The sequence below is a fragment of the Aptenodytes patagonicus genome, chromosome 5 (genome assembly GCF_965638725.1).
Source record: "Aptenodytes patagonicus chromosome 5, bAptPat1.pri.cur, whole genome shotgun sequence".
NCBI classification, from domain to species: Eukaryota; Metazoa; Chordata; class Aves; order Sphenisciformes; family Spheniscidae; genus Aptenodytes; species Aptenodytes patagonicus.
In genome coordinates, this window is record NC_134953.1 from 34,879,848 (window position 1) to 34,896,476 (window position 16,629).

Consider the following 16,629-nt stretch of genomic DNA (forward strand, 5'->3'; position numbering starts at 1 on the left):
ACTTCAGAGGCTGCTCCAACATGCAGTGTTAGCAGAACTCCTTAGGGAGCTTTCTACCAGCTCAGAAATGCTGAAGCTCAGTGCCCTCAGGCCCTTCCATCCTCTGCACTCCTGAGACTCCAGAGAAAGGCTCAGGAGTAGATAGGTGGAAAAAATGTCAATCAAGGATAACAGGAGGTGCAGGAAGAGGGGACTATAAGCATTTACTTCAGCTTCTTTGTCAAAACTCTTCCAGAAGAGGAGGAAATGGACTAGCCCATGCTTCTTACCAGCCCATCATAATCTAAGTCTGCTGTTTCTGCAGAAGAATAATAGTCTAAGCATGGTAAATCTGGGGTTTAGTTTTTATATTACTGTTTACCAGCCTTCTGAGGAAGTCTACGTCCCAGACCCATCCAGACTTGAGGCCATGTGGAAGCAAGGGGTTCTTCCCTGTATTAGAGGTCTAGGTAGGGTCTATCATAGATGCCTCCTTAAACAAAAAAAACAAAACAAAACAAAAAATTAATCTAGCGATGTGGTCCCTTGCTCCCTCTGAGGACCCACTCAAGCTTTTAATTCAGGACAACGGAGATTATTTCCCCTCTGATTTAGGTAGTGACACCCAAGCATGAACGCCGTTTCCTAAGACGTTACACACACTGACAACAGTCAGCATGGACAGTTACAGGACTGGGCTTGAGTGTGCACTGAGAGAGGGCAGATCTGATGTTGCAGAGGCAGCCTGGGACAGTCCAAGACCGAAACTTGGTAGTACAGGACAAAATAGAGTTCCTCTCTCTCCCTTATCCCTGAATGCAGGGGCCCTTCATATTAGAAGACTTTAAGAGCATGTTAAGATTAAAAGATTGTTAGTGGAAATAAGTTTAAATGCACAAGGAATTAAGTAAAACAAAGTTAAATTATCCCGTAAGGGCTCCATGTTGCATATGGCAATCTCACAGGGACAGAAGGTGCTCTCTACAGTCCATGAAACCTGCTTTCAACAATACAAAAGAACATGAATGAATGATGTACAACCAAAATAAGGAGATGTGGTACTTCAGTTATGGACTTCACCGTCCACCCATTGTATGTGATATACATAGTCTCAGCCAACTGGCAGCATGTGAATTGAAATATCAGAATTACTCAGATCCTGTCGTTGAAGTCTACTTTTTCCCCACAATTAGGCTTAGAGGCTTTAATTATGTGGGTAGATCAAAATCATTGCTAACTACTTCTGTAATGGATTAGTACATATTCCATTAGATTTTATCCATAAAAAATTCATAAAGAGAATAAATGCCTTGAAAAAAACCTATGTAAATGCATATTCTATACACATTGAAATAAAATTCAAGTTGTTGAATAATGGGTTTGCATTCAGAACTGTAATGTACCCATGCCAAATGCTTATGCATTCAAATTAGCTTTCTTTCCAAAACTATTGTACGCAGTCTTTTTTTCTCTTTGGTGTAATAAGGACAGAGTTTAGCATTTCACGTAAGGTGCTTCTATTTAGTCATGTCAACATCTATTCTCAGCCAACTGTGCAAATTGATTCGGCCAGTTGCATCCCTTTTCATACTATCCCACACAATTGTCTCGATTCTCAGAGATGGAGACATGTAACATATACAACGATATCTTCATGGTGTGCATTAGACACTAACATAGACCACTATGCATTTATTTGTTAGCATTCAGTGAATGCTAACAATGAAATAATGATGAAAAAAACCCTAAATACAGTGCAAGACCATCATCACTTAAGAAGCCTTCAATGCACCAGATTTTATTAGAGCATTCTATGAATGATATAAAGCACCAGTTGTTTACCTTATGAATTGTATTCCCACATTCTTTTTCACTAGCAGAGGGATATAAAATGCTTAATATATGCATACATTTTAAACAGCTGGGTAAACAAGAAAGGGACTATCTAGAGAAGGAAAACACCAATACTTGTAATTTGGAATAAAAATTAGATACCTACCACTTTTTCAGAGGGTTATATTTCAACAATGCTTTGGTTTTTGGTCTATCACATGTAGGATGTTGGCTTTTGCCTTCCCCGCTTCCATATTTAACCGTTAACTATAAGACCCTGCTCTCCCCACTGCACCCCACAACAGAATCGCAATTTAGGTGGGAAGGGGCCTCTGGAGGTCATCTAGTCCAACCTCCTCCTCAATGCACAGCTAACTTCAAAGCTTGATCAGGTCAAGGATGGTAAGTCCAGAGTCTCCAACCTGCCTGTTCTATTGCTTAGCCACTCACTATGAAAATGTTTTTCTTTACACCCAGTGAGAATTCACCATGCTGCTACTTGTGACTGCTGCCTCTTGTCCTTTTATTGTGCAACAGTGAGAAGAGTCTAGTTTCCCTTATAACCCCTTGTTAGGCGCCTGAGATAGTAATTAGATGCCCTCTTAGAACCAGGCCAGATAAACAGCTCCCTCAGTCCCTCTGTGTACATCTTGTGTTTCAGTCCCCGACTGTATTAGTGGCCCTTCATCACACTCTCTTCAGGTGGTCAATCTCTCTTCAGTACTGTGAAGCCTGAAACTGGATACAGTACTTCAGATGCAGCCTCACAAGTGCTGAGTAGAGGGGAATAATCACTGCCATTGACCTCCTCACTACACTCATCCTAACGCAGCCCAGTATGTGGTTAGCCTTCGTTGCTGGAAGGGCACTCTGCTGACTCAGGTATGTCTCAGCCTGTTCACTTGCGCTGTCAGTCTCTCTCACAAAGCCTTATAACACTCTTACTGCCCTTGCTGCTGCACTTCTCTTTCTACAGGCTGCATAGTCTGGTCTTAAAAGGGAGTGGATTCATTTGAATAGTCCCAGTTTGCAAAGTTAGGTATACCAGGATACAATTAAGCAAAATAAAATTTTGGCTTAATATGAAGAACAGCAAGAGAAACAGCTGAGCAGTTATATATGTCTCCCAAGGGAAGAAGTGGCAGAGTTACGGCTTGCTGCATTCACAACCCAGAGAGGACAAGGCTGTATTAAGAATTTGTTGTACAGCACAGTTTTATATTAGATGTGTAATTTTTTTTTAACGGTAACAAGTTTGCAACAGCTTGTATTTGCTATATTCCCTGCTTCTAGATCCTCAGAACTACAACATGGGTAAGAAAGATTTAATCACCTTACAAGACCAGTTCCAAACAGAAGCTAAATGGGAGGAACTGACTAGTAGGAGGATTTCTTCTTGAATGTGTGTCATTTTGCTGTTTGGCAAGGGAATGAAATTGGAAGTAATTGCACCAAAGTGTCATAAGACTTCTTCCCAACTACCCAAAGCATGCCTGCTTTATCAGATATTTCCAGTATTAAGGGGTTTTCCAAGGTACAGGAGATTCATCTTCAAAATCAATGATTTGCCCTTTATGGCAATCTATTGGAGTGTTATATTTTATAAAGCTCACTAACCAAAATTAAGGGTAATGCCATACTTAATGCAGCAGTGAAAGTTTGACTAATATGAGAAGAATTAGTCTAATTTCTTGACAATTCTGTCCCTAGCTACTGTCTCTGTTCGCAGACTGGGACATACCAGAAATACATTTTCAGCCCAGAATAACTCTTTATTGCCACTTCACAGGACAACATTCACACATATATGAAATGCTAATCCCAGGAGCAAATCCTCACTGTGAAGAACCGATTTCATGTCTGTCCATCCAATTATCTCACCTGTAGTGTTAGCACCTGCATAACTGTTCAGTTTCTTAAAATGTTTCTGCCATCTAATCAGATGTTAATGGAATGGAAAGAACTTCTTTGTGGAATGAAATGAGAGTCATAGCAAACAGGCAGCTGGGGAAGATTTTGTCTGTCTGACTTTCTGGCTAGCTGTCGGTCTCTGTCCCTCCTCTATGTAGATCAGTCAAAATGCACTTCTGTCTGAGTACTGAGTTTCAAAGAGACAGTGATATCTTGGAACCCCTTTAGACTGCAAGAGGAGGTTTTCAATGGCAAACACAGTCTTTGCCTCTCACTCTTGATCTGAGCTATTGAGCTTTAAAAGCCATATATAAATGGATCAGCTCTTGTTCTTTAAAGCATTATAAATGCTCTCCCTGCCTTTTGAGGCTTGTAAAAATCACCTAATGTATTAAAAGCCTAGTAGCTTTATATGCAGAAGGATACAAAATGTAGACCAAATTTTAGAAGCCGAAATATTGGTCAAAGATTGCATAAATTCTACAGGAGCAATACCTAAATAGAGATCTCTGCAATGACATGCCATTACTGCTCTGAGTTGCTTATACTGGTGCTGTAAAGAGATCACGAGGACAAGTCTTGAACACCGATCTCTAACTACAGGAACTGGAAGGTGTAGGGTAGGGGTGGTGAGGGGAAGAGAAGCAAAGTGGATTTTCTCTCCTTTTTCACAGTTGCCAAAGACTAGTATTATTGGTCTCTCAGCCGCTGCTTATATACAAGAACAGCAGCCAACAGCTATATTCTGATCTTTATAGGGTGTCAAACCAACAGAGCAGGATTAAATAGTAGAATCAAGGGTAGCTTAATCTCACCATCATTAATCTTTGAGAAACCGCCTTATTAACTACAACTTACTCTTCTGCACCTCTGTCCCGTAGTTAGCTAGACGCGAAAGTAAAAGATCCCAATTACGGTTTAAGAGCCTGATCTAAATCCTACTGAAACTGATGGGGAAAAGCTTCCATTGACTCCTCTGAGCTTCAATTCAGATAATAATTCAAGAAGAAAAAGTCCATAGAATTAGTTGCAACATGCGTGTCTTAGAAAGATGAAGACATATAACTTAAAGTAGCTGAAACAAAACAGCGCTGAAAGAAACACCTATCACTTTAATATTTTTTCCACTAGGTTGTTCAAAGAATGTACTGGTTTGGATTACACCTTCCCCCCCCCAGATTACAGTACAATTCTTCATTTATTTTGAACACTGTGATTCTGCCCAGTAGCAACACCGTGGCTTTAATCATTCAAGATCCAAATTCTAAGTCTGAAACTCCTGTTACAATCTGCACATTCTCTACTTTTGAACCATACATTTTTTGAAAGGGAAAGGTTTTCCAGGAAGGTAAGACCTTGTGCCTCTTACAACCATTTACACCAATTTAATGACATGATTTAGTTATGCTAGCACAGACTGCCTTGCAAAGACTGCACTTTTGCAACACAAACTTAAATTCAGTGGGTTAGACTGGATTATCTCAACACAAGGTTTCTACTGTCCAAACACTGCTCACCTCTTTTAGCAGTTTACTTCAATATGTCTAAGCAATCTAGTTACCACTTTTTTGTTTCCCCAATGAGTCAAGACCTTAGGTTATATGCAGAAAGAATATTACCAGGGTTGGTTCTGATGGACATCTTTCTCCCCCTGAAACACTTTCTATAAATTCTAGCAAAACTGTGTTGCTGAAGGATAACGGTAACTGCAGAGGAACGCACACAAGTGATCCATACAAGCAAATGCACACAAGCAATTCAAAGTCTAAGAAGCAGGGAATGAAGACAGTTTGCATGTTTCACCACAGGCTGTTTGATGAGACTTTCCCAAATGATGTTTATTAGGAATAGTTACCAAAAAGGATTCTATTCTTTTTTTAATGCTACCATTCAAAAGCCATCAACCATGAAAACACATCTTTCTTGCATATATTTGCAGTTTTTACAGAAGGTGTGGAACATACTACCTCCAGGAGCTGTCAAAGTATCCTTACAGGCTTGAAATACAGATTAGGCAAAAGACAGAGAGCTTAAAGGATTCAAGCTACTACGTATACTGTGTGATTTGCAAAGTATGGAGAAAAAGAAAGCGCTTTCCAATTACACATACACAAAAAGATAACTGCAGCATTTAAATATGTCAGGAGCAGAATTTACCTTTGTAAAATTAAAAACAAACTAGAACCACCAGCAGTGGTTTTGAACTTAATCAGGCATTCAGGGAGCTGTAACAAGATCAAAAGTATTCCAGTGCCTTGAAATTTCTCATGCACTCATTGCTTGCCAAAGCATCATGAATTCTACTAACAGGTTTTTTTGTTTTTCAATAAAGTATCAAGGCATGTAGCTTTTTATTTTTAAAGAACCCTTTACAGTCTTTTCTGGGTCAGGCAAGAGTTGTTTTCCTGGGTAAGGGTAGAAGAAGAACTACAAAGGTATTAATCTCATTTGCTCCCATACATATTGGCAAAAGTGCTAGAGCAGCGTGCATTTTGTAGCATTATAGAAGCCTCAAGTGAACTGAATGCCTCCACCAACTCATCTCCAAAATATTTTTGCGGGAAAAAGTATGAATTATTTACAGAAGCAACTGCCTATAAAATTTTGTTAAACTATATCTGTTACAGAAGATAAACATTTCTCCACCATTCCAATTTAAAACAGGTGAACAGCACTTATTTTTTACATTAGGCTTCTAGCTGAAATTCAGAACTACAACTAAAATACTATTGTACTATTATTGTAAGAGAAATGTTGAGAGTTCCTTAATTATAGTGCTGCCAGTGGGAACCACTGTTGCAAACACACAAAAAAAGGAGGAGTAAAAGAACCAGATTCACCCCTGGAGAAAATCCAATAGAAACAGTTGCATTGCCTCAAGAAAAGTCTGACCCACAGGTATTTTCCTTAGAAGACTGGGAAGTATTTTTTGAAACCTTCCTCTTTATTTAGTGACCAATAATCTACATGTATGCCTAAGCACATATGACAGTTGAAAACATGTCTCTGAAATAGAAGAGCCAAATTTAAGGAGTTCAAGTGTTAAGCAATAGCCATAAATCAAGAACTGAAACGTGGATAGTCATAAGGGCCACAACATATATAGCTGTCTCAGGTGTAAACGGTACCTGTTGCTCAGGACAGTTATTGGAACATCTGCCCATTTAGGAGCCCGTATAGAAGCACATTTCACCACTGACAACATGGTGAAAACAAGCAAGTATCTAAAGCTGAGGTACCGTTACCATACTAAGTATGTTTTTATTGCTGCAAATCCTCATCTTGAGAGTGCTAGGCCCTTGCTTCCAAAAGTGTGAGACACAGGTAATTCCAGTTGGCAAGAGGATGCTCTGGGGTGACAGCACTGCTTTTATATCACAACTTGGATTTCTTGTGTTGGGTACCTTGTTGCTTAAGCTCCCTGAATTAATGGACATTTCAGAACTGCATCGTTTCTTTCTTCATTTGCCACCTAACAATAACAAAGAAGTGTTTCCTGATTGTGCATAGGTGTTGTGAGACTCATTCATTCTCCTTTACCAAAAGCAGAGGAAATCCCACGATGAAGTTAGAAACGTGCTTAGTACAGGATTTCAACAGTCTGTGATAGACAGTGCTAGAGAACATAAATTTAAAGATTAAAAGCAACAAACAGCAACGCTGCCCTTTCCCCCCATACCACAACCACAGACACACAGCGGTCCCCCAATTTTCTAATCTTTAGTCATAAGCAATCATAAGCTTGCAAAGAACTAGCTCAAGCAGTTTTAAAATTTAAAATTTGCTCTGCTACATTTAATTCTACTGAAGGTTACTGTTTCACACACACACCTCTAGTTGGTTTTGCACAGTCCAGAACTTTGTTTTTACCTATCTGAAGTCAGCTAAATTAAATTGCCAGACTCTGTGCTGTAGCAGCTAACACACATGTACCTACTTTATTCCACTGACTGTGGAGAAAATAATCTCTGAGAGAGCAGTAGCTTCTTTAACCAGAGAGCTAAATTTACTACTACTTGTCTCATAATGCCTCAAGTGACACAGAAGCCCATAAGCAAATAAGCTGTGACCGGGATATTAAGGAGCAAATAACACCTCTACAAAGACGTGCCTTCCACAGATGTAGCATTTTCTGACTCAAGCACATGATAATGTGTAAGTTAACTTTTATCCAGACCTGCAGATATATTCTCTTCAAGAAGTGAGACACAATCACACAAGCAACGGAAACTGGTGTGGAAACAGCGAGTTTCCAAGAACGTTATTCTGTAACTTAATTACATTACACGCTATGCACGTTACTCAGAAATTCATTTAGAGACAGAAAATCAGGCTGGGAAGTGAGACTTGACACTGGGAGCAGAGGTGAAGAGAGATATTGGGGTTCTTAGGTGTGCTGTTTGCCTTAATAAGTACTTTGTGATGCTGAGATCACTCTCGGTGTATATTAAATAATTCATAGCATCACAACCTGCATACATGTAATATTATATGCTGGCTTTCAGGAACTGCATTACCTATAAAATGACTTCTATTTTTGTTCACAAAGTATATGTTTGTCTTTGATGATGTGCTGGAGGGGGCTCATTAAATTACTAATATAACTATCAAAGCTATTAAATTACCAATTTTGAGGGATCGATTCAAGGCACATTGAGATAAGCATAAATCCCAAGTAAACCAAGTGTCTCTTCACTTCAATGACCCTCCTATGAGGCTCTGCATGCTGAAATCTCTTTCTCCTGACAGCATTAACCCCTTCTTTGTATAAGCCTCCCTGGACAAAACACTGAAGTAGTTACTCCTAGGGCTCACAAAACATTCTGTTTGGTAGTACATAATGATGGGCGGGGAACACTTGGTTTGTGTTTACTTTGAGAGCCCGGGGGAGAGATTGCTCCCTAAGCTTCCTGACAAGATGCTTATTTTTATTCACATTGTCACTATGTTTTCCCATGAACAAATATTTATACTTCAGAGGAAATGTTTCAGTAACATGTATCAGGCAGGATAAGCAACGTGTTCACTTCCCTTCCCTTTATTATGAGAAAGCAATTTTGCTTACATGAGAAAGTAAATAAATAGATTCCCTAGAGATGCCTGGGAAGGGGTCATTCTTACAGGGAACCCGTCTTGAAAATACTGGCAGCATGTCACTGTTACGTGACCTGTAGAGGTTTCATTTGTAATTGCAAGAAATTAATACATCAGAGATTTATTGTTTCCTTTGTGCAGAGAAACACACCATTCTTGTACAATCCTGTCTTAATTAAAATATTTTCCCTTCTGACAAATTTTAGTAGCATGTTATGTTCCTATCTGCATTATTATAACGTACGTTTAATATATATGGCAAGATATAAATCTACCTTTTGTTAATGCTTCTGAACGTGTAGCAGACTGGGAAGGCCAATGGGTGAAAACGACCTAATTTCATTGACTAGTCCAAAATTTGAGCAGGGGGCTGGACTATATGACCTCCTGAGATTCCTTACAACCTGAATTTTCCTGTGAACCTAAATTAAGGAGATGTACTTGGTTTTACTAACTTACATGCTTACTGTATGAACCTGTGAAGATCTGGGTGTGGGACTTGGCAAAAGCATTATTAATATGCACCTGTAATTCAGGCTGGCAACAGCCCCACCTTTTCCCTAGGCTGCACAGAGCAGGAACAGAGAAAGCTGCCTGGTTGCATGAAAGAGTACCTGCATATTTGTGGTACAAGCTCTTTCTTCATCCCAGGATCTCACTCATTTCCTGCATCTGCAGTTAGTCTATGTAAGTATTCACTCTTGAAAATTAGACTTAGCAGCTTCCATTTCTTTGACGCTTTGAAGAAAAGCTTGACATTGGGTCAAAAGCTACTATGTGCAGAAGCCATCCATTACACTAACTGCAACAACACAGATCCTTTATACGTTTGTTTTTATCTACTGGAATATCAGAACAAAGCTGACTAATCCTGTAAGTGAAAGGATTAATTCTAGGACTTTTCAGTTAAGACTTTCAGTACAAAGTTCTCCAAGTCACAGATGTTATAACTTTAAAATGCCTGACCAAAAGCTTCTGGACAGAACAGCAGCGGTGACAGGGAACACTAAGTGAAATGAGTCAGGTGTTTTTTTTTTTTTTCTTTTTTTTTCTTCCTCCCTGGGAATACTTACCTCACAGGAGAAAACAATGTTCATATCCATTTTTAAAAGCTTGATCAAAAGCAGAATTCCGTTAAAGGTATTTCATGTCTGTCTCTTACTGTGGTGTTCCTGAAGGGAAAAGGAGGGAAAGGAGGGGGGGAAAAAAAAAAAAAGAGAGAGAATAAACCTTACTATTTTCAACCTAAAATTAAAACACATGCAATACCAAAGACATCTCTTATGATCCATTTTATATTGTAAAACAGGCCTGCTTGGTCAACAAAACAGTCTTTCAAAGTTTCAAACAGGTAAATTGAATATGTGCATTAAAATACTAACTGTTCACCCCAATGCACTGAAGAAATCATGGGTAGATAGATGAGCTTTTGAGCATAACTGAAGATTGACACAGCTCTGTCAAATAAAGCTTGTTCTTGAATAATTTTCCTCTGGATTTAGATAAAAAAACCACCTTACGTGTCAGAACCAAACACTGCTGTATCACAGTTAACCAGCTCTTCATAGGTTAGCTAACAGACTCTGAGGAGGGGGTTTTTGCCCACCTTCAAGAAGGTGACAAGACTCTAAAGTATGAGTTGACAGCCTGACGACATATGAACTGGGACTTCTGTGTTGCTTCCACCTTTGGTCCCAAATGAAATTAATTATAGAAGTGCTTTGTTGGGTTTGAAAAATGTCTGCATTACTGTGGCTTGGTTCCCATCCAGGAGCAAGGCTGAGGTTTTCCAAGAACCTAAGGTGGTAGCAACATTGATTTCACCTCAGATGCTGCCCTAAAAGCAAAGCTCAATGACACGAGTAGCTTTCAGAGGTTTCATGCTAGCTTGAAAAGCAGAAGTGAAGTGCAGATTCTTCAGCTGAAGAGACTAGCGGCCTCCTTAGCTTTTCTAGGCATTTCTCCGTCCTTATCAGCAACATTTCAAGAGTTGAATTTAGGACTGAAGTTAGTTTCTCACAGAAATATCCACCTTCTGTAGATACCCTGCACAAGACAACAGTGAGGGCAAACATAGAAAATGAAATAATACCTCATTTCACCTTTGTGGAATAGACAAGCCACTGGAATTGACACTAGAGCTAGAGGCATGATCTTTATATCCCTCTAGAAGTCCTTCCCTTCCCTAGAAGCACCTTTGCTACTTATCCATAAGCATTTTAGTGGCAAAGACCATAACAGTCTTCCTTAACTGCCATGTTTCATGCAGCTGCAACTGTTGAGAATCTTTTCACCATCTTTTCTATTGTCTTCACCCTGACTTTCTCCAAGGCAGGCCCTTACAGCCTCCACACATAGCTCCCTTTGTAAGCCCTACAAATAACAGCCTTATCCCACAATGAAACAACCCCCCAAATAATGAATTAAATAGTGGCATTAGCATACACAGGGGCTCTCAAACTGTTTAAATACCTATTTATGTGATACTGTGCCATTCATAACTGTTCATTTGTTTCCTCAGTACTGATGGCAGATTAGAAGTTATTTACAGCTTCTTTCAGAACATCCCTTTTCAAAAAAAAAAAAAAAGGGATCTGGTTTATCTGATCATAAACTCAGAGCTTTCTCTGTTTTTATTTCATTGAGATCTCATACATTTCAACCAGCCTTTCCCTGCTTTGCCCTCATTAAAATCCACAGACATGGCCTCCACGGATACACCGAGATCCTCCTCACGCTCAAACAGACATGCAAAGCCCTTCCACCAGCTCATTCATAATTCTTTTTCAGAAATCATTAATTATTTACATTATTGTCCTATTAAAGGCCACATTGAGACTCTCCTGCTTGCTGAGAGATTTCTTTAATTGTTACACTGTAAAGTCAGACCAGTTGTTTGAAGAGTGTAAACAGATAGAAATGTAGTTAAACCTGATTTTCATCATTACTAAAGCATAAGCCTAAAAGTTCCACTTCACAGAAAAAAAGTTTCTGGCCTCCATCCCCTTGCCCCTCAATCTTACTTCCGCTTCCTGGTTTTGAAGATAGTTGGGACCTCAAAAGAAAGGTTCTAATCTTAATTAGCATTGTGCTGCCTGATTACAACTCCAAATTATAAACATCTTCCCTCCCATGGTAGTGGAGGCAGATCTTCTATTTCTGTGATGATGACCTACGCTCAGAAGAATAGAGCAGCTAAACCTTAAGTGCAGCTTCCTTATCTGAGTCTTAAGGAGCTCACAGCTGAAAAGACAGCTGGCTTTATGCGACTCTTACCCTGTGTGCCTGCACCAGAGAGCATCAGTTCTGGCCGTGGCAGCGCAATTCCTTCTCTCTCCCATCCGCTCCTCACCCAGGCAGGCATTACCTGAACCTGCTCACCCACAACAGCAAGCACCCTATGGTGCTGTCTGCAGGACATGCAGTAAGGCCACCGTAAGCTGAGGGAAAACTAAAGCCGCTTGGAACAAAGAGTAATTCAGTGAGGGATGTACTTAATATGGTCTAATTCTCCAAGGTGAGGAGCTTCCTTTAAATGGGCGGGAAAGGGAGGAGCGGGTAGTTGTTGCCACAGGGCAGGGTCCGGCCCACTGCTTCTCCCCCAGAGGTCCTCAACAACTGTAAGGAAAAGAAGGTGGTCTCTAACTTCATCCTCCTGCTAGTCTTTTTGGAGACACACCCTTCTTCATAACCAGCTCCTCTTGTATCCGGTTCTCTACATGCATTTGCACTCCATACCAATTGCAAATTTCATTCATGTAATGCAGAGAGCCATTAATAATTTAAGATTAAAAAGGAACCTAAGGGCAGGAATATTCCATTTTTCCCTCATGCAATAGATGTTACTTTGCTAGTACGTCAACTCAAGTTATCTTTGTGCATGCTACATTAATTCAGTAAATTGCTTTTCAAACAAAGTGCATTCAGAAAGTGCCTGGAGAATCCATGTGAGAGGAAAGTTTAATTTTTATGGCAAATGTGCCAGATCAATATCCAGAAAGAGAAATACGGACAGATTTTAGTTTTGTCCATCAAGTTTTCAAAAAGAGGGGGTAGCCAGAATAAATCGTATAAAGAAGCCCTCTGCACGAACAAGTAAAAGTGGTATCAGGTATAGCGATAAGTATCCCAGTGCACTATTTACACCGTGTTCAACCAGAGAAATAATAAATACATCTAACGGTATTTAATAGCTCAATAGCGTTGCAGCGGGAGCGCCTGCACACCCAAGGGAGCTGTCAGCATTTTTAGCCTTACCGGGGAAGGGAACGGGACACCAGGTCGGGCCAGACAGGTGCCGGGTCTCCCCCGGGGCGGGACGCGGCGGCCCGCTCAGCGGCCCGGAGGAGCCGGGGGCTCCGGTCAGGATCTGCCCTCGAAGAGGGGCGGCGGCAGCCGGCGTCCCCGGCCCGCTGGGCAGCGCCGCCCCGAGCCCCGCGGTGCCTCAGCCGCCTGCCGCTCCGTCCTCCGCGGCAGCTTCCCGCTCCCCTCGGGTCCAGCAGAGCTTGCCGCCCTGTCGGGCCCCAGCCCCGCTGGGTCACCCGCGCCCGCGTCCCGACGCCCCCGGCCCGGCAAGCGCCCCGGAGAGACTTGGGCAGCGCCTGACGACGGCGGCGCCTGCCTGCCTCCCTGCCTGCCCGCTCGCCCACCTCGCGGGAGCGCGACCGGGGCCGCGCGTCTCACCTGAGCGGGGAGCGGGACCCGCTGGGGACAGGGTAGAAGTGCCAGCCGCCGCCGCCCGCAGCGCTCTGCCCGGCGTGGCCCGCCTCCTCAGCGGTGCGGCCCGCCCTGCCCTGCCCGGCCGGCGGGGAGCGGAGCGGCCAGCGCGCCCCAGCCAGCCAACCAGCCCCCCGGGGCGGGCTGCGCCGGGCTGTCACGTGGGCGCGCTCGAGCACGCGGTGCCGTTACGGCCGTTGCAGCCGCGCGCGGCGGCGGCGGGAAGGGGGGAGGGAGGGGGCGGGGCGGTGCTGCGCTCTGTGGTGGTGTGCGCCGCCGCTCAGGTGAGGTGTGATGGCTCCTGCGGCCCCGGCACGGGTGTCGCCGTGGCCCCCACGGGGCTTTTCGCCCCCTCGGGCGGCGGGCAGCAGCGCACCGCCCTTCCTGCCCTCGGGAGAAATCGTTTCCAGGAATTGAGGGGCTGCCGAGGCAGGAAATCCTGCGGGGCCCTGTGAGGGGAGCGGCCGTGCTGGCAGGGCCGGGCTCGGGCGTCCCCGCAGCAGGGAGGTCCCCTGTCCCCCTCTTCAGTATGACTAGCAAGGACACATGCATGATGAAATGTTGAATCCAATTGCGGGATCAGGGTCTGTATGTTTCTATGGAGTGTGTATACTTATGTGTTTAACATTTCTGTCTGCTGAGTAAATCACACTGCACGGGTCACCTCAGTTTCCCCACAAAGAATTCTCATGCTGAGTTGTAGCTAAAAAGCAACGTTAAGCCCATTTTCCTACCAGGATGCTTCCCATTTACACTGTCCTCCGGGCGTCTGACCTCTGTATCAATAGTACACTAACAGAACTCTGTAAAGAGAACAATAGTGGGAAGTCATAAGTAATCCAGAGCCGTATGGTATTTAAAAGGGTTGTAGAGCATATTGCTGAAATGCTTAGGTAAAGTTTGGGGAATGGCCCAGTAGCCTGGTATTGAAGGAATTCTCTGCTTACTCAGTGTCTTGGACTTGATTTTCCGCCCTGGGCCTTTCTGTTTGTGGGTTCAGGAGGAGTTTGGAGGACTGTGGAGACCAGGTACTCAGCCTTTGTGCAGTTGCCAGTACTTCATGTCACTCAGCAGTGACATTTAATGTTGGTTATGGAGAGTTTCTGACAACATAGCTCTTCTAGGCTAAAGAAAAAGTGATACAGGGCCTAAAGACAGCAGGAGCTGGCAGTATTGCAGGTAGAGGCAGGCTGGGCTTGCTGTCAAAATGCTCTCCTATTTGAATGGCAGAGAATCAAGCATCCGGTTTAGAACTAATGAATCTAGCCCCCTGATCATGAAAACCAGAAGAAAAGTGGGGTTCGTTGAATTTGCTTTCTTCTTTTGATGATTTTTATTTCATGTGCTTTCCTGTGGAGTCACGAAGGCCCGAACTTTACCTGCTGTATACTGTATCAATACTGCTGTATACATACATGCATACTGTGTAAATACATGCTATGTCAATATGCTGAACTGTGCAGCAGGGTGAATTAGCCTGTGTGGAACTCCATGCTGTTGTGGATAGACTGCCTTCAGCACGTAAATCATCGGTTTAGAGTACTGCCAAGCACTGGCATACGCTGTGCTTTAACTTTGTAAAGGAAATGTGGGAGGATAATCACAGGATTCCAGGAGCTGGGCCTTTAAAATAAATGACACTTGGTATTGTGAGCCCCTCGTTAAGGGAACAAAAAGAAAAAGTGTTAACAACTTGGCTAAATTTTAAGATTTTGAATAAATCCTGAAAGAGAATGACCTTTGTTGCATGTGTGGTACCAAGGGCAAAGAAAGACTGCTGGGCCATAGTTACTCCCTAGGAATGGAAGGATTATTTTGTTTGGGAAGAGTTTATTCAGAGTTCTGGTAACTCATATTTAGAGCCCCAGTGAGGAAGCCTCCACAGTGCTTCCACAGCATTTGCGTGCAGAAGTGTATAGTTGTGCAATTTCTATTAGTACAAACAAACTGCCTAAATTCCTGTAACTTGTGCTGGAAACACACTATCGTTTGCAAGGCGATTGGAGCAGACAGCTGAGCTCACAAGGTTATCATCTGCATCTGTTCAGGAGACAGCCTCAAACCTTGTATTGGCTAACATTTTTAGCTCTGCTAAGTAAACCCACATGAGATAAAAGTCAACCCACGCAACAGGTTATAGAGTTCGCTTTAAATCAGCTGCATTTTGTGAACATTGAATGACTTGCTTCTATTTCATACATTTCCTTTAACACTTCAAAATGAGTTTAGGTTGTGTGAAAGGTTCTTGACTGACAGTTTTGGAAATTGAACTCCCATGTTTAATCCCAGACTGGGTTCAGCACAAGGAAGCTTCTCAATGCTACCAGGGAGGAAACTTTGCTAGGCTGGGGACAGTCCCATTCACTTACTTTCTCATGCCAGCAAAGGCAGGATTTCCTATTTCTTCGCTGACCTGTAGTCACTGGGTCTAGGATATTTTTGTTATATTAAAACTATGCCTTGGATACTAAGACTGCATGTTTAATTCAGAAAAAGCAAGTATTTATTAAGTCATCTGCTTTTTAAAGTATGATTATTCTGTTTCAGCCTTAAATTAGTTAGGCAGTAGTATGGAAAGCTAATGGTCTTTACAGCACACTTGCTCTGTTTTCACCAACTTCGATTTCATGTCTTTATTGATTTTTGTAAACAAATTCACTTATGCCTTTAAGATGCAGCTTCTTTTTGTGCAAAATTGCAGGTGTTGAAGCTATAAGCAGAGATGGAGAGTGTGATATTATCCTTCAAAGTGCATATGGAATAGATGAGGAGAAGCTGTGTAAGTTCTAGGCTTTCAGGAATGGATGCCAAAGTATTTTATTAAATTTGCTGTTAAGAATAATTGTTGGCTGACAGTTGTGTAACTTTTATGACAATATCTCTTGAACCCAGTCATAAGACAGACTGATACCAGTCATGATGTCAAGAATGTGATTACATTGCTCCGCATTCACAGAAGATACTGTGGTGACAAAAATATTTATGGTTGTGAGTCTTTTTATTGTTGCACCATTGTACGTGAGCTGCAGTTACATTATTCTGACTATTCTGACTATATTAGCTCCAGATGACTCATGTCTTCCATTATACATCTGA

At 42.2% G+C, this 16,629-nt stretch overlaps 1 protein-coding gene across 2 annotated transcripts in view; it reads right to left on the reverse strand.

Moving 5' to 3' along the window:
• The window catches only part of RHOBTB1 (Rho related BTB domain containing 1), a 55,710-nt gene extending 42,148 nt beyond the window's left edge, over positions 1-13,562 (reverse strand). For both annotated transcript variants that reach the window (XM_076339322.1, XM_076339320.1), the window contains exons 1-2: positions 13,501-13,562; positions 9,891-9,989 (exon numbers count right to left, since the gene is read on the reverse strand). The gene's annotated coding sequence lies outside the window, so the exon portion shown is untranslated. The remainder of the gene's footprint in view (positions 1-9,890; positions 9,990-13,500) is intronic.
• Positions 13,563-16,629: the final 3,067 nt, after the last annotated feature.